Genomic DNA, 26132 nt, shown 5'->3' with positions numbered 1-26132 from the left:
TATGTCATAAATGGGGATGCGTAGAGGACAAGAAGTGTTCATTGATACTTTTCTCTGTCTTGTTATGTTCTGGTGCATAAACAGAAGTAAGTGGCTCTCTTTCAATCACTGGACATGCCTTCGGGTGCCCACCTCTCTTGAGGACAACCAGCTCATTCCATGGAGCCCTGTGATCTAGAGGCTCTGGAGTCTGGAGGATGCTGGGGAAGGGACAGAGGCCTTTGGGCACAAGCTGTTACACACAGCAGGGTTCTGTAGATAGAGTCTCCATCTCCTGACCAGAGGTGAAGGAGGGGCCTTCTGTGTTTCTCCTGCCAGTTGGGATGAAAGAAACAGTCAATGGAGAACCAGCTTATTATCTGAACTCAGCCCCCTCCAAACAATGCTCTGGTTGATACATTCTCTGCTCTTTTCTAAGGGGAGGGAACAGCAGTAGGCCGATCTATGAGATCTTCTGGCCCAGACTTAGAAGGATCTGGACTTACTATTCTAGGGGGAATTCACCTTTTTTTTTTTTTTTAAGATTTTATTTATTTATTTGACACAGAGAGAGAGAGCACAAGCAGGGGGAGCGGCGGGCAGAGGGAGAGGGAGAAGCAGGTTCTCTGCTGAGCAGGGAGCCCAGTGTGGGGCTCCATCCCAGGACCCCGGGATCATGACCCAAGGTGAAGGCAGTTGCTTAACCCAGGTGCCCTTAGGGGGAATTCATCTTAACAGAATTTTATCCAAGCAAGCCAAACAGTATTCACTGCATTTGGTGCACAACAGGGCTACTGAAAACGTGGTCCACCACTGACAGCATTAAAATATCTTGGGAGTGTTAAGAATGCAAATTCTTGGGCCCTTCTCCAGACCTACTAAATCATAACTCCTGGGTGAGGCCCAGGAAACTGTGTTTTAATAATCTCTCAAGGTCATTTTTATGTATATGAAAGTACACATACACACACACACACACGCGCGCACACACACGCACGCACACGGACACACACACGCAGGGCTGCCTACAGCTCCAGCAGCTGCTAATGACACTGGGTCGTTTCCCTGTGGCTGCCCTCGGCAGGGCCCTGGGATTTGTTTTCTCTACTGTGGACCTTGTTCATTTCCTGCTGCTTCCAAGAGGTTGGGAGAGGAAAGAGGGTGAGAATGAAGGCCGGAGGGAGGGGCAAGGGGTTAGCTAAGGCAGTGGAGCTTTCCAGAATGAAAAGGAAAATGCTTGGTGACAATGTTCCTTTGTCAAGAGTCAGCTTTATGTTGATGGAGCTGCAAATCATTAGCAATCCAGGCACTTGGCAAGAGTTGACCCGGTCATTCTCTGGGGCCAGATCGCCCTCTGCTGCCTACTGATAAATAACACTCTGGGACTCTGGAACTGCCAAGGAAAATGGGAAGAGTCAGTCCCTGGGGCTGGGGTGGGAGAGAGGACGTGACTAAAGCCGAGAGGTCACAAAGTCACCACTTCAGGCTAGAAGAATCTTGTTAGGATCTTGTTTGCAGGGAAGGAAGAAGTAGCCAATTCAGTGGGTGTTTCCAGGATCCATCCAACAAACAGTGGGGTTCTGCCAAGCTCTCCAGAGGCTCCCATGATTCCCAGCTCCCAGCTTGATTTGGCTCTGCAGCTGCTTTTCCCCTTCTTCCTCACCCTTACCTCACCTTGAAAAGAAGGGGCGTTTAAAATCAGAGGAATACAAAACAAGATGGAATTTTTTGGTGTGGAGGCATCTAGGGGCAGTTAGTCAACGCTCAGATCTTTTTTTCAATCTCATTTTCTGAATCCCTTGGTTTCCTTTGTCTCCATGAAAGCACTATGTCTTTCTGTCTTTATTCCCTTGCCAGGGAACTCTTACCCCACAGTTGTGGAGTCAGCCTTTCTTTATTGCCCTACTTTATTGCTGTTGGGAATTATGGTTCATGTGGGTCACTGGTGAAGAGAGCAAAGATTTTTTCCCAGAATAAAAGCTCAGGCACAGCAGTTGCTCCTGCCAACCATGGGGCAGTGACCCACTTCCTCCTGGTTCTCACTTTTGCCCCTTCTCGGCTCCAGTGGGGGCTGGCCACTGGCCGGCTGTCACCCCCTCACCGCCTACCCTGGGATTTCCGCAGAGTGTAGGACTCCTGCTGGGGGAGATAACTTCAGGGTCAGGTCTGGAAAATTACTTAAACTGCCCTAAAGGGGCTCAGATGGAGTTGAGGAAGGGAAGGGAGGAGAGTGTGGGAGACTGAGGAGATGAAGAGTAGGGGCCAGAGATGGAAGTGCATGTGGGGAGGAGATAAGAGCAGTGGTTAAATTTTTCAGGATGTTGTGGTGTCATGAAATACTCTAGCCTCTCCCCAAAACATCTTCATGTACAGAGTAAGGCTATCTATGTGATGCCAAGCCTTTAACCAAAACAGATATTTTTAGATAAAAATGTGGTTGTTTGCTTGGCTTTTGGTCCACATGGGACCAAATATCTGGATCTTAAGATAACCACATTTATATAATTTTATGTATATGACCACAGATATATGCCTGTTGTGTATTTGTATTAAAATCACAATACCGGGGCGCCTGGGTGGCTCAGATGGTTAAGCGTCTGCCTTCGGCTCAGGTCATGATCCCAGGGTCCTGGGATTGAGTCCCGTATCAGGCTCCCTGCTAGGCGGGGAGTCTGCTTCTCTCTCTGCCTCCGCCTCTCTCTCTCTCTCTCTCTCTCTCTCTGACTCTCATGAATAAACAAATAAAACATTTAAAAAAAAATCACAATACCTTTTGGGTGCCTAGGTAGCTCAGTTGGTGAAGTATCTGAGTCTTGGGTTTGACTCAGGTCATGATCTCTGGGTCATGAGATCGAGCCCCGCATCGGGCTCCACACTCAGCACAGAGTCTGCTTGGAATTCATTCTCTCCCTCTGCCCCTCCCCCTGCTCATGCTCTCTCTCTCTCTCCAAAATAAATAAATTAAATCTTTAAAAAAATAAAATAAAATCAAAGCACTGTTACTTACAGTTATAAAATAAGTTAAGACCTGGAGATACAATGTACAGCACAGTGAATACAGTTAATAATATGTAATAACTTTGTATGATGACAGATGGTAGCTAGCTTTAGTGGGATGATCAGTTCCTAATGTATATAAATGTTGAGTTACTATGTTGTACACATGAAACTAATATTATTTTTTTTAAAGATTTTATTTATTTGACAGAGAGAGACACAGCGAGAGAGGGAACACAAGCAGGGGCAGTGGTCTGTGCCTACGAGCCGAAGGCAGACGCTTAACGACTGAGCCACCCAGGCGCCCCTATATATATATATAATATTATATGTCAACTACACTTCAATTAATTTTTTTTAATCAAAGTACATTTACACTGCCTTGTGATTATGATACTTAAAAGACAATTTCATCACTCATAACTAACCTACTTGGTTGTGTTCATTGTGAGCAGTGTTGCATCTCTGGAGCAATTTTGTGCCTGGAGTTGGATCAGAACTCCAGGAAGAAGGGGCATAATCATAAGTACTTTGGCTGCAGACACAGACAGGCCAGGGGTTAAGGAGAAAAATGGTATTTAATAGAGGGTGTGATTGTGACAAGGTATGGTGACAGATGTTAATTAGACTTACTGTGATGATCGTTTTGCAGTACATACGAATACCAAATCACTATGTTGTGCACCTGAAACTAATTTAATATTATATGTTGATTGTATCTTAATAAAAAAAAAGAGAGTGTAAGTAGCTACGTAATTTGCTGGGCTCAATGCAAAATGAAAATGGAAGGCTTCTAGTTTAAAAATGATGAAGAATTTCAAGATGGCAACAGCAGAAGTATGGGGCCATTGTAAGCAAGGGGCCCACAGAGGCAGCTCTGGTAGAGGGTCCCGTCGGGAGGGTATGGATTAACAAATTCAAGGAGGAGTGATGTGTCTCCTCCAGTTTAAGTTTCCGTCCGTTTCAGTGTCATTCCTTCTGCCATCCTCAAGGCATCTGGCAGGTTTTTTTGACACTCACTTGCTGGTCCTAGCTGTATGTTGGGAAGGGAAGGCTGGAGTCTGTGCCCAAGTTGGGGAGACACAGCTGGGGGAGAGCAGCAGTAGTACCAGGGAGGAGCCAGTCCCCAGATGGCATCAGGTGGCCTCAGAGCTGTGGAGACGCACCAGGGTGGCAAATGTACTTGGGCAGAAAACCTGCAAATGCCAGGATCACGCTGGCTTTCTTCCACAAGCAAACAAAGCAAAGGGGCAATCCAGTGAGACTTACAATGAAAATCAGCTTCTCATATTCCAGAGAAGACAACTTGAGGTCACTGAAATGTGTGTATGGAAAAAAGGTGGCCTGATTCTGTAGTCTTAGGCTCATGAAGCCTTGGAACACTTGTTTGCATGATCAGGCATAACTAGTATGACATGCTTCATGGCTTGGGGTATAAACATAGTCTTATCTTTTAATTTTTCATTAATCACTTGAGCCCCCCCAATGTCTTTATTTATTTTTAAAATTGTTTTTTAAGGTAATCTCTACACCCATTGTGGGGCTTGGACTCACAACCCTGAGATCAAAAGTCACATGCTCTACTGACTGAGCCAGCCCAGGTGCCCCTCCTCCACCCCCTCGCCCCTGAATTGTCCAAGAACAGGGAGCTTCTGCAGGTCTGGCCAGGTCCTTGCTTGTGGGGAGGAACAGCAGTGACGAGTAACTCAGAGAGTGGAGGAGGAGATGACGTTGTTGTCGGGTGTTCCCTGAGGTTGAGAAAGCAGCTCCCCTCAAGCTCTACTTTACTTCCTTCCCCTCCTGGACAGAATCAGTGCTGTATTTGTGCCGGAATGACCCAACTACATCCTTCCTGATTTCTTTCTTAGAATTACGAAGCCCTGCCTAGCATTCAAATCTCACTTTTCATAGACGTCGGTCATATAAACTATCAAGACCTAGGCAACACACTGATGAAATTTAATATTAAGGAAGATAATAAAACATATTTAAATATGTTTAAAATGTGTATTTTAAAATGTGTTTAAAATATGTATTTGAAATATTTATTTCTAAGTTTCAATAATTAAAATTGGCTGTTGAAGACAAGAATTGATTGTTGCTGCTTCTTACTGCTAAGGGAGGTGATGAAATGCACTTTGATATGGAAAGAAATCTCTCTCTTGGTCCCTGATCCTCCCAGGGGCTATTGAGGAAGTAAAGAAAAAGATTTCTAAGTGGCCCTGAGGCGTTGACTCTGGGGAAAATGCTTGCCGCTTAGCTGAGCAGAGTCTGCAGAGAAAGGCTGGGGTTGAGTAGGGGGTGAAGAGGTCAATTGTTTTGTATAATAAGGTGAGGGGGAACTGAGTTTCCCAGAGGTCAAAGAAAGGGGGAGCCTGAAAATTAAATAAGCGAGGAAGCTTTGGGGAAGAAATGAAGATCAAATTCAGTTTGTGTTGTGTTTAAGTAATGTAAATTGCTTCCTGTCCTCACATCTTCAGTAAAGTCTGCTAAACACGTAGGTGCCTTGGGCCTACAATTAATAAAACAACACATAATACTTGCTGTGTATCATATACTCTTATAAGAACTTTACATACACAAATTTCTTTAATCCTCATAACCTTATCAAGTTGGTACTAGAATTCCTTTTTATATGTATTTGTTTTTAAAATTTTATTTATTTGACAGAGAGAGAGAGAGAGACAGTGAGAGAGGGAACACAAGCAAGGGGAGCGGGAGAGGGAGAAGCAGGCTTCCCGCCGAGCAGGGAGCCCGGTGTGGGACTCGATCCCAGGACCCTGAGATCATGACCTGAGCCAAAGGCAGACACTTAACGAATGAGCCACCCAGGCACCCCTCCTTTTTATTTTTAATTGAAGTGTAGTTGACATACAATGTATTAGTTTCAGGTTACAACATAGTGACTTGACATTTGTATACATTACAAAATGCTCCCCATGATAAATGTCAACATCTGTCATACAATGCTATTACAATATTATTGACCATATGCCTTATGCTGTGCTTTTCATCTCTGTGACTTATTTATTATATAACTGGAAGTTTGTGCCCTTTAATCCCCTTCACCTATTTAGTCTGCCGCCCCATCCCACCCCCTTTCACAATCACTAGTTTGTTCTCTGTGTTTGAGTCTGTTTCAGTTTTGTTTGTTCATTTGTTTTGTTTTTTAGATTCTACATATAAGTGAAATCATATGGTATTTGTTTTTCTCTGACTTATTTCACTTAGCATAATACCCTCTAGATCCATCCATTTTGATGCAAATGGCAAGATTTTGTTCTTTTTTATGGCTGTCTCTATATCATTGTGTATCCATATATCTATACACCTCCCCGACACACACACCTTTATCCATTCATCTCTGGATGGATACTTGGCCTGCTTCCCTATCTTGGCTATTGTAAATAATGCTGCAGTAATCATAGGGGTGCATATATCTTTTCTAATTAGTGTTTTCATTTTCTCTGGGCAAATACCCAGTAGTGGAATCACTGCATCATATGGTAATTCTATTTCAGTTCTGGGGGGAATCTCCATACTATTTTCCACAGTGACTACACCAGCTTGCATTACCACCAACAGTGCACGAGGGTTCCTTTCTCTCTGCATCTTTGCCAACACTTCTTATTTCTTGTGTTTTTGATTTTAGCCATTCTGACAAGTGTGAGGTGATATCTCACTGTGGTTTTGATTTGCATTTCTCTGATAATGAGTGATGTGGAGCATCTTTTCACTTGTCTGTTGGCCATCTTTGGAGAAATGTCTGTTCATGTCTTCTGCCCATTTTTAGTTGGATTATTATTATTATTATTTTTTGGTGTTGAGTTGTGTAACTTCTTTATTATTTTGGGTATTAACCCCTTATCTGATATATATCATTTGCAAATACATTCTCCCATTTGGTAGATTGCCTTTTTGTTTTGTTGATGGTTTCCTATGCTGTGCAAAAGCTTTTTATTTTGGTGTAGTCCTAATAGTTTGTTTTTGTTTTTGTTTCCCTTGCCAAAGGAAGCATATCTAGAAAAATGTTCCTGTGGCTGATGTCAAAGAGATTACTGCCTGTGTTTTCTTCTAGGAATTTTATTTTTATTTATTTTATTTATTTATTTTTTCTTCTAGGAATTTTATGGTTTCAGGTCTCACATTTAGATCTTCATCCATTTTGAGTTTATTTTTGGATATAATATAAGCAAGTAGTCCAGTTTCATTCTTCTGCATGTAGCTGACTGGTTTTCCCAAAACCATTTGTTGAAGAGACTTTTTCCCATTGTATACTCTCGCCTCCTTTGTTGTAAATTAATTGACCATATAATCGTGGGTTTATTTCTGGGCTCTCTATTCTGTGACATTGATCTATGTGTCTACTTTTGTATATCACATCTTCTTTATTCATTCATCTATTGATGAGCACTTGGATTGCTTCCACATCTTGGCTACTGTAAATAATGCTGCAATAAGCATAGGGGTGCATCTATCTTTTTGCAATAGTGTTTTTGTTTTCTTCAGGTAAGTACCCAGAAGTGGGATTCCTAGATTCTATGGTATTCTTACTCTTAATTTTTTGAAGAACCTTTATGCTGTTTTCCATAATGGATGAGTCAATTTACATTCCTACCAACAGTGCATGAGGGTTATTATTCCATTTTTATGGATGAAGAAACTGAGGCTAAGAGGGTAAGTAATTTGTCTATAATCACTCATGGTTAATATATTTTGAAATATCACTAGATATTAATATGCTATCATTTATTTAAATTCCAGTCATTCAATAGTTTCAAAAAAGTTATATATCAAATACCTGGTGACTAGGTTTTAGGTTATCAAGTTTAAAATTAATGGAGAGATATAACAAGAAGGAATGTGGGCCAGGACTGATTTTTATTTGTTTGTTTATTTTCTATTTTTCTTTTGCAAACTAAAGAATCACTGAGGTCAAAACTCTGACCACTTCAAAGTAAAAATACATTAGCATAGCAAGTGTAAAGACAAAGAACAACGCTAAGAAGAAATTGGAGTTAGAGAGAATGAGGAGATAGTAAATAAGCTTTTTAAAAATGCCTCTCAAGGGGTCCTGGGCTGGCTCAGTTGGTAGAGCACACCACTCTTGATCTTCAGGTAGTGAGTTTAAGCCCCAGGTTGGGTATAGAGCCTACTTAAAATAAATAAATTTTAAAAATGCCCCCCCCCCCAATCTCTGGGCCCAGAGAGTTATGTTCCATAGTAGTAAAATGATTTGTGGATGGGATCATGGATCTACCAGCAATTTTCTATCTTTGAGCCAGAAGTTATACACATTTTAACTTTAAATATTCTTGAGAAGTTGTGGTGAAAATAAAAGGGTGTCCAGAGCCTGGAAAACATCATAAATTTCATAAATAAGAGAAGGGCAGATTCCAGAACTTCATACCAGGAAGTAGGATGTTGTTCACAGGGAAAAAAATCCCAGAATAGTGTCTTAAATAGTTGTTTTGTGGATACTTCATAAAGAATGTTGTTGACATTTGGAATGAGTTTGAGTTTTCTAGGAAGATTTCACGTCAAATTATCTATATTTTATTTTATGATAAAATTATCAAATATGTAAATTAGGGAGATGTAATAGTTACACTCCATCTTGATTTTAGCAAGACATTTACAGAGTCTGTTGATGTCATTATGGAAATGATGAAAAATGTGACAAGATTCTAATACGGTTTGCTGGGTTACATGGGTTAAATCGCTCATGTCAACGCAAACTGATTCAGAGCCTTTGATCCTGTCCCTCATGGTGTTTTTATCAAGGACTTAAGAAAGCATTTTTTTTTTTAAGATCTTATTTATTTGTTTGAGAGAGAGAGAGAGACCACACTATCTGGGGGAGGGGCAGAGGAAGAGGGACAAGCCAACTCTCCGCTGAGCAGGGAGTCCAGTTCCGGGGGCTCCATCCCAAGACCCCAAGATCATGACCTGAGTGGAAGGCAGATGCTTAACTGACTGAGCCACCCAGGTGCCCCCTTAAGAAAGCATTTTTATTAAATTTCTACATCTAGAAATTTGGGAGCAATATTTAATGAATTAGATAACAGAGTCAGGATTCAAAATTATCTTATTATTTACTCCAAACCAACAAGAATATTGTTGAATCCTTCAATTAAGTCTAGGACTAGATTGAACAGGTGTGAGCGTTTGGATAATGGTGCGAAAGAAAATCCTATGAAAACCAGTGGGGGCAGTGGGGTGGTCTTCGTTATTTTTAGTGTAACTGCTAAAAACAAACAAACCAACCAAAACAAAAAAATTAAAGAACTCTTCCTTTGGTGGCCACTCCTGGAGCTCTGTATATGGTTTGGTGTGCCATTCTTTAGCAGGATCCTTAAAAAACTGGTGGATATTCAACGATAATAACACTGTGCAAGAGCCTTTGGTATCCATTTTCTTGCTTGTTCTTGCAACAGTCCTGTGCGATAGCTATTACTATCCTCATTTCACAAACGGGGAAATGAGGGCATAATACGATTAAGCATTTGCCCCAATTCATACAGCTATAATTAGGATTTGAACACAGTCTGGCAGGCTTCCCCACCCTTATGCTTAGCCACTATTCATACTACCTTTCAGAAGAATGACCGGTCAGTATGGTCTTAAGTTAAACTGTGCCTTAACAGAAATGTTTAAAGAGTTTGGGTCTGTATTTTCACGTATTCTTAATTTCTTGTGGAAAATGTGGCTCTCAAGGGCTTAATTAGAACAAAAAAGGTGATCAGTATCTGCTACAGGTAAAGACTTTGTAATCATTAGAACTTCCCCAAAATGGCATGAGCGGCTTAAAAAAAAAAAAAAAAAGTGTGTGTGTGTGTGTGTGTGTGTGTGTGTGTGTGTGTGTGTGTGTGTGTGTGTGTGTGTGTGTGTGTCCAGGCTCTGGGTGCTGGAACATGGCAGAGACCAGTGTCTGTCCTTAGGGAGTTCTTGTCAGTGTTTCAGTTTCTTACAAAATGTGTTCAAGATAGCTCGTGATTCTCACTGGATTCCTGCCAGAAGGGATGACATTTTTTAAAAAAAGATTTTATTTATTTGACAGAGACAGACACAGCGAGAGAGGGAACACAAGCAGGGGGAGTGGGAGAGGGAGAAGCAAGCTCCCCACTGAGCAGGGAGCCCAATGCGGGGCTCCATCCCAGGAGCTGGGATCATGACCTGAGCCGAAGGCAAACGCTTAATGATGGAGCCACCCAGGCGCCCCTAGAAGGGATGACATTTGAGTTAGGTCTATACTAGGTCGGGATTTGGACTGGTAAATCTAAGTTTGCAATTAGCCCAGTGATTCCTATTTGTAAATATTTGGATAGTTTGATATTTAAGATTTTAGACACATGTTAACTATACATACTAACAAGAAATAGCCCACAGTTATTGCTATCATTCTACACACATCCCCTCCTCAGTCACTCATAGCTACTGCTGTTGATGCTTTAACCATTACTCAAATCGAACTGGGTTATATGTCTTCACAGACTCGGACACAAACATTCAGAGCAGTTTTTTTAAAGATTTATTTATTTATATTTATTTATTTATTTGACAGAGAGACAGACAACGACAGAGGGAACACGAGCAGGGGAAGTGGGAGAGGGAGAAGCAGGCTTCCTGCAGAGCACAGAGCCCGATGCGGGGCTCGATCCCAGGACCCTGGGATCATGACCCGAGCCAAAGGCAGACGCCTAACGACTGAGCCACCCAGGCGCCCCCAGGGCAGTTTTATTTGTAAAAGATCAAAACTGGAAATGGCTCAAATGTCCAACAGTGACGAATGGATAAACATAATGAGGTACATCCATGGAGTATGACTCAGCAATAAAAAGGAATGAAATGTGGATACAATAATATGATAATATGATGGTTCTCAAAATAATTATATCGTGTGGAAGAAGCTACATGAAGAGCTCCTGTTGTGCTATTTACTATTTAATTATTCACATGGACAAAAAATCCGGGCTGTTTTGAGTCCAGAAATTAATGGATTCAGAAAAAATTCTCAAAATGATTGCGTAGAAGACAAAAAAGGCTGCTTTAAGGAGCTGCACAGAGGTGGCCTAGTTACTGAGATCCTCAAGGCTGAGCTGTAAGCTCTCAAAGCTTTCCTCCACGGTCCTCTTCCCTTGGGGTCAAAGTCTTCGGGACTCAGCAGTAACCAGAGAATAGCGTTCTGCCTCTCTGGAATCAAATTAGAGGTCTTTGGGTTAAGAAATCTGGTTATTGTTCAGTTTTAACAATGTGTACTTAGTCCTTGGAACATGCAGGGCACCAGGGTGGGTGCTAATTGTCTTTGCTGTCAGTTATAATCATCTCTGTCACAGCTAACTTGGGCAAAGCACTCTGCCGGAGGACTTTAGATGCAGTATCTTCTTTAATCCTGACAGCCGTCTATGATGTGGAAGTTATATTTAATCCTCAATCTACAGTTAAGGAAGTTGAGGCCGGGAGATGTTAGATATCTTCACCAAGGTAATAGAGCTAATAAGGGGGAGAGCTAGGATTCTAATCTTGGCAGGCTTCCTCTGGAACCGGTGTACTTAACCATCTCTTTATATTGCCCTACTGGGGATACTGAAATGTAAAAAGGTAAGAGTTGCTGCTCTTGAAGCACCCATGATCTGGTGGGGGAGATAGGCACATGGACACATGGAGCCCAGCATGTGATAAGCACTATAATGAGGGTGTGTACTGTGTACGAGGTACCATGAAAGGACTGAGGAAGGGCCCCTGCCCTGCCTCGGGGAAAATGGGGGAAGTGGCATTGAAGCTGGACCTTGAAGGACAGGTGGGATCTGCTATGGAGAGAAGGGGGAAGGAGTATGGCAGGCAAAGGGAACTGCCTGTACAAAAGGCAATGGAAAATGAAACATGAGGGGCGCCTGGGTGGCTCAGTCAGTTGGGCGTCTGTCTTCGGCTCAGGCTGTGATCCCGGGGGTCCGGGGATCGAGTCCTCCGTCGAGCTCTCTGCTCAGTGGGGAGCTTGCTTCTCCCTCTCCCTCTGCCCCTTCCCCTGGCTGTGTGCTCTCTCTCTGTCTCTCAAATAAATAAATAAAAATCTTATTAAAAATATTTCATTAAAAAAGGATTAAAAAAAAGAAACATGAAAGCAGATGAGATTTGGAGAAGAGTAAGTAGTTTGAAACGAGATGGTGGTGCAGGGGGAGGTGAGCATGGAGGCAGCTTCGAGAGGCCTCCACGGGAGCAGAGGTGCCACAGGAAGTGGGTGAGCAGAGTAAGAGGGTCAAGAGCTGTGGCAGCGGGGTGCTGCTTGAACTCACCTCAACAAGTTAACGAGGAGAACCGAAGACTTTTGCCACAAGTTCAAGGGACCCTGAGCTCCCACGGGTTATGACTTTGAAAGAAGAGGAATTATTGCTCTGTTTATTGTTTATTTGCTTCTGCCCGGGCTGTTGGTTCTAGAAGGGGCAGGAAGAGGCCCTAGCCAAGAACTTGCTGTTTTCCTGTGAGATAGAAAGAACACCAGGTACGCTTGCTTGCCCGAGGTTACTGCTACCCACATAGGGAGTACCCTGTTGGGATGCTTTTAGTTGCAACTAACAGAAAAATAGAGCTGCGTAAGGAATTTATCCACTCATGATGTTCAGAAGTCCAGAGGGAGCTAGTTTTAGGTGAGGCTGGATCTAGCAGCAAAAACAATGCTTTTCTTTCTTCTCTGCTGTCTTCTTACTAAAGCTGACTCCCTTTGGGGTCCCAAGGGGGCTAAACCCAGCTCCCAGTGCTACCTGCTTTCTCATTCACACTCAGCAGGAAAGACAGCATCTTTGTCTTTGTCCAAGGTCACACTGATTACAACAGCTTTGGTCACAGCACCCTTTAAACCACCCCCAGTGGCAGTGGATAAAATGCAATGATTACCTTAGCTTTCAGGATCTACTGCTTGACCTCAGAGGTCAGGAAAGGAGTTGCCTTCCCTCGGGCTACACAGACCTCCAGATAAAACAGGACTACTGGGAAAGTGGAAAGAGGTCACCGAAACTCCATGCTCAGCAGTCAGGTGTCAGAGCTTTGGAGGACTCGCTCATTTAAAGTCTTGATTTGCACAGAACCTCATTCATTGTTGTTAGCGGCCCGTGCAAACTTCATACTCCTGGCAGCCTCTGTTTAATCCAGTGGTTCCTAACACCCTCAGAGATTCTGATTTCCTTGACCTAGACATCAGTATTGTGTTTTCAGCTCACCAGAGGATTCTAGTGGGGACCCGGGGCTGAGAACCATTGCTTTTGTCTTTCATTAACGCCACTTCTTCGGTCACAGCTTCAGTTTTATGTACAGCTGAACTATGTTGAATTGAAACAAATAAGAATAGGGGCACCTTGGTGGCTCGGTCGGTTAAGCAGCCGACTCTTGGTTTCGGCTTAGGATCGAGCCCCACATCAGGTTCCCTGCTCAGCAGGGAGTCTGCTTGGAGAGCCTCTCCCTCTGCTCCTTCCCCCATGAGCTCTCTCCCTCTCTCTCTGACTCTCAATTAAATAAATAAATCTTAAAAAAAATAAACAAATAAGAATATAGGCAAACACATAATACAAATTAGTAGTAACTAACACTAATTGAGACTTACATGTTCTGTGCCCATGGCAAGGTATTTTGCATGCATTATCTCATTTCACCCACTCAACCATCTTATGAGATAGAAAATAGTATCTCGTTTTGACAAATGAAAAAACTGAGGCCCAGAGAACTTAGTTCAGTTGTCCAAAGTCATGCATCTAGAATGTGATTAAAGTAGGACTTGAACCCAAGTATATCTGACTCCAAAATTTCACACACTTAACCTGTTATATATTGTTCCAGAATCATGACTTTTAAGAGACCTCACTCATTGTTCATTTCCTAACCCTTTTCAGTCCCTAGTATACTTTTATCAGGGCCTGCCAGTGACATTTAGGTGGGGTCTTAGTGTCTCTTGCACCATCTATGACATTTTATGCATATCGTATTACACTTACAGAGATTACACCTAGTATATATCTGTAGGTATAAAACGGGGTGTGATCTAAATGTGTTCAGAAATTACACATTGTGCATTTAGTGTTTATATCTATACACACACACACCTATATTTTACACACATATAGAAGTTGGGGATGTTGTATAAGGGAGGGAACATGGACTAGCCCTGTGACCTTAGGCAATCACCTGAATTTGTTAATTCCTTTTTTATCATCTCTAAAATGGGGAAATACCGCTTTGCTTTTTCTAACCACATGATTATCTGAGAATCAGTTGAGATTCCAAACCTAGCAAGGAGTCTTGAGCATACAATTTTATGCTGGCTAATGAGCTATAACTACATATGATGTGTTGGCATTACCTTTTAGAGAGTAATGTTGCATCTCTGTGTGTCCCAGTTGATGAACCCTAAGACCCCCCCTCTTGCTTTATTTTTTAAGATTTTATTTATTTGAGAGAGAGAGAACATGAACAAGGGGAGGGGCAAAGGGAGAAGCAGACACCCTGCTGAGCAGGGAGCCCATGCAATGCGGGGCTCTTTCCAGGACTGGGGACCCTGGGATGGTGACCGAGCAAAGGCAGAACAACTGAGCCACCCAGGTGCCCCTCCCCTTGCTTTCTCATCTACGGACAAAACTTTGGATTCTGTGTAATATGCATGGGTCAGAGGTCATGAATTTAATAGAGAGCAGGGGAAAGCACAGAAGGAAAGGGAAAGAGTGGGAGAGGCATTTTTACAAGTTTTGCAATTTACATGGTGGCATCTTGTTTTACTCCAAAACAAGTCACTGTTGGCTCAGATGGGAGGAAACTGGCCCTTTTGTACCCTCTTGATGGGATGTAAATTGCTATAACATTTTGGAGAGCTAGTTATCACATTGAAGATCAGTATAGCAATTCCATTTTGTAATAAATAATAAAAAAATTTAAAAATGAAAGCTCATATTTGTACCAAGATTTAGCAGAAGAGGGCATGAAAAGATAGACCCACCAGGGATGGCCAGTGCTTACTGGAAGTGTCTGAGAGAGGGAGTTTCACTTTTTACTTTATATTCTTCTGTGTGATTTGAACTTGCCTACAAGCATTTATTTATTTGTTTGTTTTTTTGCAAACAAAACAAAACAAAAACCAAGAGAAGTCCAGAGCAGAGGATAGCTAGATATGCACACATCAGCTGTGCTCCTGTGTTCTTAAGCCTTGGTTCCTCTCTGCAAGGCAGGGCCGCAGTCCCAGAAGGGCGCTGACCCCGGGCCGGCAGGCCCTCCTTGTGCTGTGCTGTTTGTAGCCCGCTATGGGCTTAAGCAGCAAGTTCCTGGTGGCTGGTCAGCTGGAACTGCTTCATGAGGACAAACAGGAAGGACGCAGCTGCCGGTGCAGCTTACCGCATTGGCCTCATCGACAGAAAAAATATATCAGTCCTAAAATGTTGAGGAGAATGTCATGCTATGAATAAGTCCCTTGAGCCTCTGCTAGGAGAGGGGAGTGAGGCGGCGTGAGGTTGCCCAGAGGAAACCTTGCACACCCACGCATTTACAAGCCTCCAGTCCCTGGTCCTGCCAACTTACCCTCCACACTTGCTGAGGACTTCCGTTCCACAGGCTAAATCTCATGGCGATCCTGATCCCCTCCGTGCAACTGGAACCTCCTCTGTAGCCAAATAAACCATCCCACCCTTCCTTCAGCTCACCTTCTCTTATGCAGGATGCCCTCGGGAGCTCAGAACAAAGAGAGATTAAGGGAGGCAGGGAAATAAGGTGAGAATTCCTGGTAGATGGATAGCAAATCTCTGCTCTGACACTTCCTGTCTGTGTGGCCTTAGGCAAATTACTTCACCTCTCTGAGCCCGAGTTTCCTTATCCGCAAAATGGGGAAAATAAACCTACCTGCCTTATAGGGTTGGAGGTGCTGCTACCCATAAAGGGCTTTGTGCTGTCTGCCTGAAAAGAGGAATGCTCAGCAAGTGTACGTGTGTGTGTGTATGTGTGTGTGTGTTGCCTCATTAGCTTTCACTTCCCACAATGACAGTGGTTCAGAGTTTGGACTCTGTTATTTATTACACGTGTGACTTTTGGCAAACCCCGCTGGGCTTCAGTTTTGTCATGGGCTGAATGAATAGAAGGACTCTCCTCTCATATGGCTTTTGTAAAGATGAACTCGGATCATGCACATAAAACAGTAAAGTGCCCGGGTGGCACCTGGGTGGCTCAGTCGTTAAGAGTCTGCCTTCGGCTCAGGTCATGATCCCTGGGTCATGGTATTGAGCCTCACATCAGGCTCCCTGCTCAGCGGGAAGCCGGCTTCTCCCTCTCCCACTCCCCCTGCTTGTGTTCCCCCTCTCTCGCTGTGTCTCTCTCTGTCAAATAAATAAATAAAATCTTAAAACAAACAAACAGTAAAGTGCCTGAACACAGGCATTCAGGAAATGGGAGTGATTACAATTTGCTGATGAAAAATTAGCATGTTTCCTGTAAAACATATGAACTTTGCAAACCAATTCCAAATCCCCCTGCCTACTACCCCCCGCCAGCCCCCCCCCCCCCCCCCCGCCAACGCTCAGGGAATGAACTGCCCGTTCCAATCTGAAATCTACTCCTGAACTCCTGTGCTGTGTGATGTTCCTGTCTTCATCCCCTTCTTTCTCTCCCGGCCGAGGCCTCTCATTAGTCCAATTAATAAAATGTTGCTGTCACTTCAGTTCAGCCCCAGGACCAGGGTCCCTTGTGGATGAGCCGTTATGCTGGGGAAGTGAGGCGATGGGGGAGTTGAAGGGGGCACCCTCATTTCCACGGGGGGAGTGGAACAAGGAACCGGGCTTGGCAGCAGATGGACCTCCCTGGGCCCCGGTCTCTTGGGACATCAACAGGATAATCAATGAGAACTTCATTATACAGAGTGAGAGTCTGGTTGTTTGGCAGAATACCAGGGTCCCATTTAGGGACTGGAAGGTTCTGGCCTGGAGATAATGATCAGCCCCAGGCCTCTGGCTTTCTTCTGTGCACTAGCTTTCAGCTCCCCCTTGAACGTGTGCATGCACTCGCGCGCGCGTGTGCGCGCACGCGCGCGCGCACACACACACACACACACACACACACACACACACACACCCATACAGGCTCGCACACAAGTTCCCTGGCTTTTAGTCAGCTAAAGAGTTTGTGGGTACGTTCCAGGCCTGGAAGGCTGGTGAGCAGGGTGAAGCTGGAGGGCCCAGAAACGCATGACTGCTCCTGCTGATTGCTGAGAATAATCAAACCCTGAGGTTCCCAAGGGCCCATTAAACCATCCCAAGTGTCTCATCCACAGTGAGAGCAGGTCCCCCCCAACCCCCAACCTGGGGAGGATAAAGGAGCAGGCCTGGGGAGTGGGCCCAGCCAGCTGCAAACAAGACAATTGGACTGAGGCTAGCTCAGAGGCTCCCGAAGCCCAGGAACAGCCTGGTTTGCTGGATACACAATGGAGTCAGCATTTTCAACCTCCTCCTCCCCAACCGTGGGGTGTGAACCTGGAGTTTCTGCTGAAGACAGGGGACGGGAGGGGGCATGGTTTGATGGGAAGTTATTTCCCCAGCCAGTTACATCATACGTACCTGTTCAGGCAAGTATTTAGGTAAAAGGGGGTTCCTATCAAACTCACTGCACTGACACCTGGCTCCCACCTGCTGCGCAGTGGGCGCTTCTCTTTGCCACCTAGAGTTCTGAGCTTCCACGCTGGCCTCAGCCCAAGGTGAAGGTAGAGAGTGCCGCATTTTCTTTCACTGCTTTGTCTAATTCCCCACAACCACAAAAACACATGGGCTTCGTGTAATAGATTTCCCTGTAGGTCTCAGAGTGTGGTTCTCAAAGTATGGTCCGTGAGCCAGTCACAGCAGCGTCACCTGGGACGTTAGAAGTGTGGATTCTCGGGGCGCCTGGGTGGCTCAGTCGTTAAGCGTCTGCCTTCGGCTCAGGTCATGATCCCAGGGTCCTGGGATCGAGCCCCGCATTGGGCTCCCTGCTCAGTGGGAAGCCTGCTTCTCCCTCTCCCACTCCCCCTGCTTGTGTTCCCGCTCTCGCTGTGTCTGTCTCTGTCAAATAAATAAATAGAATCTTTACAAAAAAAAAAAAAGTGTGGATTCTCCAGTGCTACCGGGGACCTACAGAATCCAAAAGCCAGCCCAACAATCTGTGTATTAACAAGCCCTTCAGGTGATTCTGATACCTGCTGAAATTTAAGGACCCTTGCTGTACGTTTGAAGATAATGTGAAAAAAATTAAAACAGAGGGAAGGGGACTAAATTCAAACAGAATTGTAAACAGGACTGTTTAAAAGCCTATAGGAATATACAAAGTATCCTTCATGGAGTTTTGCTTCCCTCTTTGGAGGCCCACATGCAGAGGCTGATTTCTGCCCATATAAAAACAATCTAAAGCATGTGCTCACACACACATGAACCCATTCCCTACCTTCTGTCCACAGAGGCCACAACATTCTCAAGAAATTCAAATTTGGTGTTTATCATTCACATGCTTTTACTACATATTTACTACATAGTATTTTTTGCATAGTTAAAACTTGGTGTATTTTGGACATACCAGACCTATCTGCTGGCAGTTTGCTTTTTTCATTTGCCATTAAGTTTTGAGATTTATTTGTGGTGCCACTACATCTATCTATTTTCTTGTTAGTGGACTTTCAGGTTGATTCCAATTTTCTTTTTTTTTTTTTTTTAAGATTTTATTTATTTATTTATTTATTTGACAGAGAGAGACACAGCGAGAGAGGGAACACAAGCAGGCGGAGTGGGAGAGGGAGAAGCAGACTCCCTGCTGAGCAGGGAGCCCGATGCAGGGCTCAATCCCAGGACCCTGGGATCATGACCTGAGCCGAAGGCAGACGCTTAATGACTGAGCCACTAGGCGCCCCCCAATTTTCAACTATTACAAATAATGCTGCAATTAACACTCACGTATATCAATGCACAAGAGTTTCTCTAGAGTATATACCTAGGAATGGAGTTATTCTATTATAGTAAGGTGCATCCTCAACTTAACTAGATCTTTCCAAGTTATTCTTCAAAGTGGTTATATTAATTTAAGCTGCTACAAAAACAGGGTGCAAGAGTTCCTGTTGCTCATGGCCAACATTTGGTATTGTTAGACTTTAATATTTGTGTTAACTTTCACAATTTTTGGATGTGAATTGTATTTTTGGGGGGGTAGTTTTAATTTACACCTATCTGATTACTATTAAAGTTGATTATTTTTTATAATGTTTACTTGAGGATTTGGTTTCTTCTGTGATTTCATGTTTATTTCCTTTATTTGTATTTCTTTTGGGTTATCTTTTCTCCACTGATCTGAGGCATTTTTTATACACTCTGGCTATGCATTATAAATATCTGCTCTCATTTATAGCTTCTATTTTTGCATTATTTATGATGTTTTATGGTATAGATATTTTTCATTTTATAATGTAGGCATATTTATCAACATTTTTCCAACTAATTGGTGCTCTTTAAGTCATGGTTACAAAATATTTCTGTGTCTGTGAAGACGGAGATGCTATAACAAAGAGACGCCAAAATGGTGTGTGTTAAAGAATAGGGACATTTGTTCCTCTCACAAAACAGTCCCAAGATGAGTAGTCCCGATTGCTGAGGTGGCTTTGCTGTATGTAGACATTTGGGGAGCCAGGTTCATACCATCTCGTGAGTTTGCCATCCCCTTGGGCATATCACTGTGTTGTGTAGCCAAAGCTGAATTGCTGCCATATTCAAATTCCAACCAGCAGGAAAGAGAAGGAAAGCATGGAGAAGGCATACCTAATGTTAAGTTCCAGAGCTGCAAGTGGCAGTCAACAGTTCTGCTTACATCCCATTATAAGAAATTAATTTCCTTACGAGACCCATCTGCAGGGGAGGCTGGAAAACGTGCCCAGCTATAATGTGATTATTATGGAAGAATGGGGGAATAGATTTGGTGGGCAAAGAGTAGTTTCTGTCTACTTTCTCTACCCCGAGGTCTTTATTCTATTAGGGTTTTATTTTCATTATAATGTGAGTTGGGGGTTCCCTTTTATTTTATTTCTTACATTCCAGTGTATTTGTTGATTTGTAATATGACCTGAGTCAAGTTTCCCCGTGGGCATGACTTGATTCCCTGTGGGCATGACTTGATTTCTGGACTCTCTATGCTGTTCTTTTAAAAAATTTTTTAAATTGTAATTAATTAATATAAAATATTTTATTTATTTATTTATTTATTTAGAGCATGTGAGCAGGGGGAGGGGCAAAGGGAAGAGGGAGAGAGAGCATCTCAAGCAGACTCTGAGCTGAGAGTGGAGCCCAGTGTGAGGCTCAGTCTCATGACCCTGAGATCATGATCTGAGTCAAAATCAAGAGTTGGGCGCTCAACAGATTGAGCCACCCAGGTGCCCCTCTGTATTCTGTTCTTGTTGTTTATCCCTATGTCTCTCCCCCAGTTTCTTAATAACTAAAGTATTATTATAAGTCTTATTATCTGGAAGTATCAACCCCCTGACTTAATTTTTTTTTTTATAAAAATAATCTTGTTTTTTCTTGGCCCTCTGCTCTTTATGATTTTAGAATCAACTTGTCAAGTTTCATAACATTCTTTTTTGGAATTGTGCTGCACTCTGGATTCATTTTGGCAGATTTGTCCGTTTTAATCTTTCTTATAAAATACAACATATAGAAAAGTGTTAAAAAATAGAAATCCACATTTTGGTTGTAAAGCAAAACCCATGTAACCACTCTCTAGGTCAAGAAACAGAATACTGTGGGAACGTTCCGGGGTGTTCCATATTAATCACAATCGTCCTCTTCTTGTGCAGGGGTCACCGCTCTAGGCTTTTATAGGAATAATTGCCTTGGTTTTCTTTATAGTTTCACTGTCTGTGTATGCATCTCTAAATAAACATTTGTTTTTAAGCCTTATATGAAAAAATAATATAGGATGTACTCTTGTGATTTGGATTTTTGGCTCAGAATTATGTTTGGGTTGTTTCCAGTTTTTGGCAATTGTACTAAGGCTGCTGTCTACATTTTGGTGCATGTGTCCAGTGCATAAGCATGCCTGTCTCTAAGGTGTATATCTAAAAGTGGAATTGCTACATTGTGATATGTGTACATTTTCGGCTTTACTAGATAATCCCATGCTGTTTTCCAAAGTGGTTACACTAATTCTGATCCCCATTAGCTTTGATGAGACACCTCATTGCTCCATTTTCTTACCAACACTCAGGATTGTCAGGTTTTGTAATTTTTATCCACCTGATATGTATAGTGGTATTTCATTGTGGCTTTAATATTCCATAACCCTGACACATAATGAGATTAAACAATGTCTCATGTGCTTTTTGGCTATTTGTACTTTCTTTTTCTTTTGAAGTGTACCTTAAAATTTTATGCCCATTTTTCTTTTAGGTTGATTGCCTTTATCCCATTGATTTGCAGGAAATCTTTGCAAATTTGGGATACTTCGTTGGTTATGTATGTTGTATATATCTTTTTTTAAAAAAAGATTTTATTTATTTATTCATGAGAGACAGAGAGAGAGAGAGAGAGAGAGGGGCAGAGGGAGAAGCAGGCTCCCCACTGAGCAGGGAGCCTGATGCGGGACTTGATCCTAGGACCCTGGGATCATGACCTGAGCCGAAGGCAGATGCTTAACCATCTGAGCCACCCAGGCGCCCTGTTGTATATATCTTTTTTTTTTTTAAACAAATTGGCTCTTTTTTTTAAAGATTTTATTTATCCGACAGTGAGAGACACAGTGAGAGAGGGAACACAAGCAGGGGGAGTGGGAGAGGGAGAAGCAGGCTTCCCGCAGAGCAGGGAGCCCGATGCGGGGCTCGGTCCCAGGACCCTGGGATCATGACCTGAGCCGAAGGCAGACGCTTAACGACTGAGCCACCCAGGCGCCCTGTATATATCTTTTACTGGTGTCTTTTGTGAATGAAAAATTTGACATATATGATGTCTACATATATCATTCTTTTTTTTTATGATGAATGATCTTTTTCTGCTTTAAGACACCCTTTTCTATTCCAAAATGAAAAAGATAGTCTTTACTATTCTCTTCTAAAAGCTTTATGGTTTTACTTTTCAGTTTTAGGTCTTAAACTGATTTTTTGTATGTGGTGTGAAAAAGGATCTAGTTTCATTTTTTCCCTGTGTGATTATTTAATGATCTTAGCCCCATTTATTGAAAAGTCTGTCCTTTCTCTAATGATCTGAAGTTCTAACTGGCTCATAAATCAAATGTCAAACTAAGTCTCTGATATGTACCAAAAGTCTATGTAACTTTCCTGTGGCAATACTACACTTTTTAATCACTATAGCTTTAACACCTATCTTTTTTTTAAGTTTATTTATTCATTTTTTTAGTAATCTCTGCACCCAACATGGGGCTTGAACTCAGAACCCTGAGATCAAGAGTCACATGCTCTTCCAACTGAGCCAGCCAGGCACTTGCTTAACATCTATCTTGATATCTGGTAAAGCAAATCCATCTACACTTTTTAAAGATTTTATTTATTCATTTGAGAGAGAGAGAGAGAGGCAGAGAGAGCACAAGCAGGGGAAGAGGCAGAGTGAGAGGGAGAAGCAGACTCCCTGCTGAGCTGGGAGCCTGACATGGGGCTGGATCACAGGACCTGGAGATCGTGACCTGAGCCAAAGGCAGATGCTTAACCATCTGAGCCACCCAGGTGCCCCCATCTACATTTTTTGCTGTTATTTTCTCCTTGCAATACTATGTACATTTAGGATTTTTACTAGGATTGCATTAAGTCTACAAATCAATCAGGGAGAATTGACAACTTTATTATGATGATTTTTCCAATCTAAAAGCAGAGTAAAACTCTCCATTTACTTAGACCTTTTAGGAAATACTTTTCAATAATGCTTTATAATGTTCTCCATATATTTTTTCTCTTGCACATCTTTGATCAAGGCGTCTTTTAGTTCTATCCTAGGTGTCTTATGGTTTTTATTGCTATTGCATGTGCTGTCTTTTGAAAAAAATTGTATTTTATAATTGCTGTTTTACTAATCATTGATTTTAGTTTGTCAATCCTGTAGTCAGAAACTTGTTGAGCCTTTTTACTAATTCCAGTAGTTTACTTGAAGATTCTTTTGGATTTTTCCTTCAGACAATCATAACCTGTTTGAGTAAGGGTACTTTTGTATCTTAAAATCCTTATACCTTTGGGGCGCCTGGGTGGCTCAGCCGGTTAGGTGTCTGCCTTCAGGTCATAATCCCGGGGTCCTGGGATCGAGCCCCACCTTGGGCTCCCTGCTTGGCAGGAAGCCTTCTTCTCCCTCTCCCTCTGCCTGCCGTACCCCTCTCTTGTGCTCCCTCTCCCTCTCAATGTCAAATAAATAAATAAAATCTTTAAAAAAATTCTTATACCTTTTATATCTTCGCTTGCACTGCTTAGAACCTCTTGCTGCACTGGTTACAGCCTCTAGGACTTACTGTATGGAAGCAGTAATAGTCATCTTTGTCTTGATCCTAATGTAAGGTGAGTATTTTTTTTTAAAGATTTTATTTATATGAGAGAGAGAGCAAGCCAGAGAGAGAGCATGAGCGGGGGCGTGGGGGAGCAGAGGGAGAAGGAGAAGCAGGCTCCCCACCGAGCAGGGAGCCCTACAGTGGGGGGAGGGGGCAAGCCCAGGGCCCAGGATCTTGACCTGAGCCAAAAGCAGACCCTTAACTTACTGAGCCACTCAGGGACCCCAAGATGACTATTTTTAATGTTTGTATTATATTGTATTTCTTTAAGAGTTTTTTTCTTTTTTTAAAGTAATCTCTACACCCAACATGGGGCTTGAACTCAGTCAGTAGAGCATGTGACTCTGAGATCAAGAGTCACGTGCTCTATTGACTGAGCCAGCCAGGTGCCTCTATTTCATTGTATTTTTAATGTTAATATTAAGTATGAAGTTTGCTTCAGGTTTTGGTAAATATCCTTTATCAGCTTAAGGAATTTCATTGTGTTCCAAGTTGGCAAAAAGTTTTTGTAATGAATATTTCTGAAAATGATGTTAAACACATATATATGATATATTACATATATGATATTTACATGTATCTTACGGTATATGGGGCCTATATTATATATCATATGGGCATATATATGTGTTAAAGAAGAAAAACCATACAACTATTTTAGTATATGAAAAAATATATGATATACAGTATATTTATATATGTAATATATAACATATATAACATGAATATACACACATATTATATCTGATAATGTAGTGAATTGCTGATAACGAAGTGAATGGCTAGCACTCTCTGATTTACCTGTCGAAGAGTACATTCATGCTGTTTGCCGTGCGGATAGTTTTGAGGGAAACAAGATTGGAAAAAGGAGTTCAGTTAGGAGGCTACTGAAGTGGTGTAGGTGAGAGATGATTATGTCTTGAGCTGGTATGGTGGTAATGGAGATGGAAAGAAGCAATCAGTTTTAAGGTATATTTTGGATTTGCTGATGGACTGGATGTGGGGTAACCATTGGGAGCACATGGAGAATAAAGGGAAAGGAAAGACTTGAAGACGAGTCCTAGATTTCTGGTTTTAAGTTTTTTTGTAAAAAAAATTATGGTAAAATATACATAACATAAAATTTACCCTTTTAACCATTTTTAAGTTACAGTTCTGTGTCATTAAGTACATTTATGTTGTTTTGCAACCATCAGCACTATCCATCTCCAGAACTTTTTTCATCATCCCAACTGAAACTTAGTATCTATTAAACAATAACTCCCTATCTTCTTCTCCCCTGGCCCCTGGCAACCACCATTCTATTTTCTGTCTCTATGAATTTGACTACTTTAGGTACCTCGTGTAAATGGAATTAACAATATTTGTCTTTTTGTGACTGGTTTATTTCACTTAGTATAATGTCTTCAGATTTCATCCATGTTGTAGCATGTATCAGAATTCCCTTCCTTTTCAAGGGTGACTAATACTCTACTGAGTGTATATACCACATTTTCTTTATACATTCATCTGTTGATGGACACTTGGTTTGCTTCCACCTTTTGACTGACTATGAATAATGCTGCTATGAACATGGGTGTGCAAATATCTCTTCAAGTCCTTGCTTTTATTTCTTTTGGGTATATACCCAAATGTGGAATTGCTCAGTCATAGGATAATTCTGTCTTTACGTTTCCATTTTCCACACTAGTCACACCATTTTACATTCTCACCAGCAATGCACAAGAGTTCCAATTTTACATCCTTGCAACACTTTTTTTGTTTTGCTTTTGTTTTGTGGGTTTTTTTTTTTTTTAATAATAGCCATCCTGATGGGTGTAAAGTGCTATCTCACTGTGGTTTTGATTTGCATTTCCTTAATGATGAAGGATGTTGAGCATTTTTTCATGTGCTTATTAACCGTTGTATATCTTCTTTAGAAAAATGTCTAAGTCCTTTGCCCATTCTTCCTTTTTTTTTATTATTGAGTTGTAGGAGTTTTTTTTTTTTTAAGATTATTTATTTGAGAGAGAAAGAGCGTGCACATGCTTGGGGAGGTGGGGGCGATGATTCTCAAGCAGACTCTACACCAAATGCAGAGCCCGATGTGGGGCTCAATCCCACAACCCTCTACCTATCAGAATGGTAAAAAATAATGTGCAGAAGGAATTAAGAACTGGGAGGGGCTCCTAGCTGGTGTGACCTGCACAACTTATTCGGGAGGACACAAGATAGAGAGCATGAATTTCTATTGTGCCCAGAGGGAAGCTCTGAAACCATAATTCAGAGAGGTACTAAGATACTCCTGCCTATGCCCAGTTTCTTAGTGGAGGTTGTTAAGCATGCTTAATAGCCAGGGAAAGGAGGTTAAGAGTAAGTTTCACCCTGCTGTCTTGGCTTTTAAAGTTTGGTTAAGATTGGAGCATTGGGTATGTCTTTGGATATCCAAGCAATGGATATCCAAGAAATATTTCAATTCTTAAAAAATTGAAAAAGGGTTTTAAAAGCATAATTGTGACTCCAAACCTGCCATGGAAAGATTGATTTCAGTTACTTTCTAGGACAACCTTATGACCTAGGCATTATCACTTTTTTAACTTGCTTGGTCTTTCAATTTGCAAGAGTCAGAAAACCCATAGTAATGCCAGTGTGCCTCTGCTCCAGGTAATTTGTTG

This window comes from Eumetopias jubatus, unplaced genomic scaffold, assembly GCF_037043125.1.
Source record: "Eumetopias jubatus isolate StellerSeaLion01/CBP00866 unplaced genomic scaffold, mEumJub1_p1.0 scaffold_4, whole genome shotgun sequence".
NCBI classification, from domain to species: domain Eukaryota; kingdom Metazoa; phylum Chordata; class Mammalia; order Carnivora; family Otariidae; genus Eumetopias; species Eumetopias jubatus.
This window is presented reverse-complemented; position numbering follows the sequence as displayed.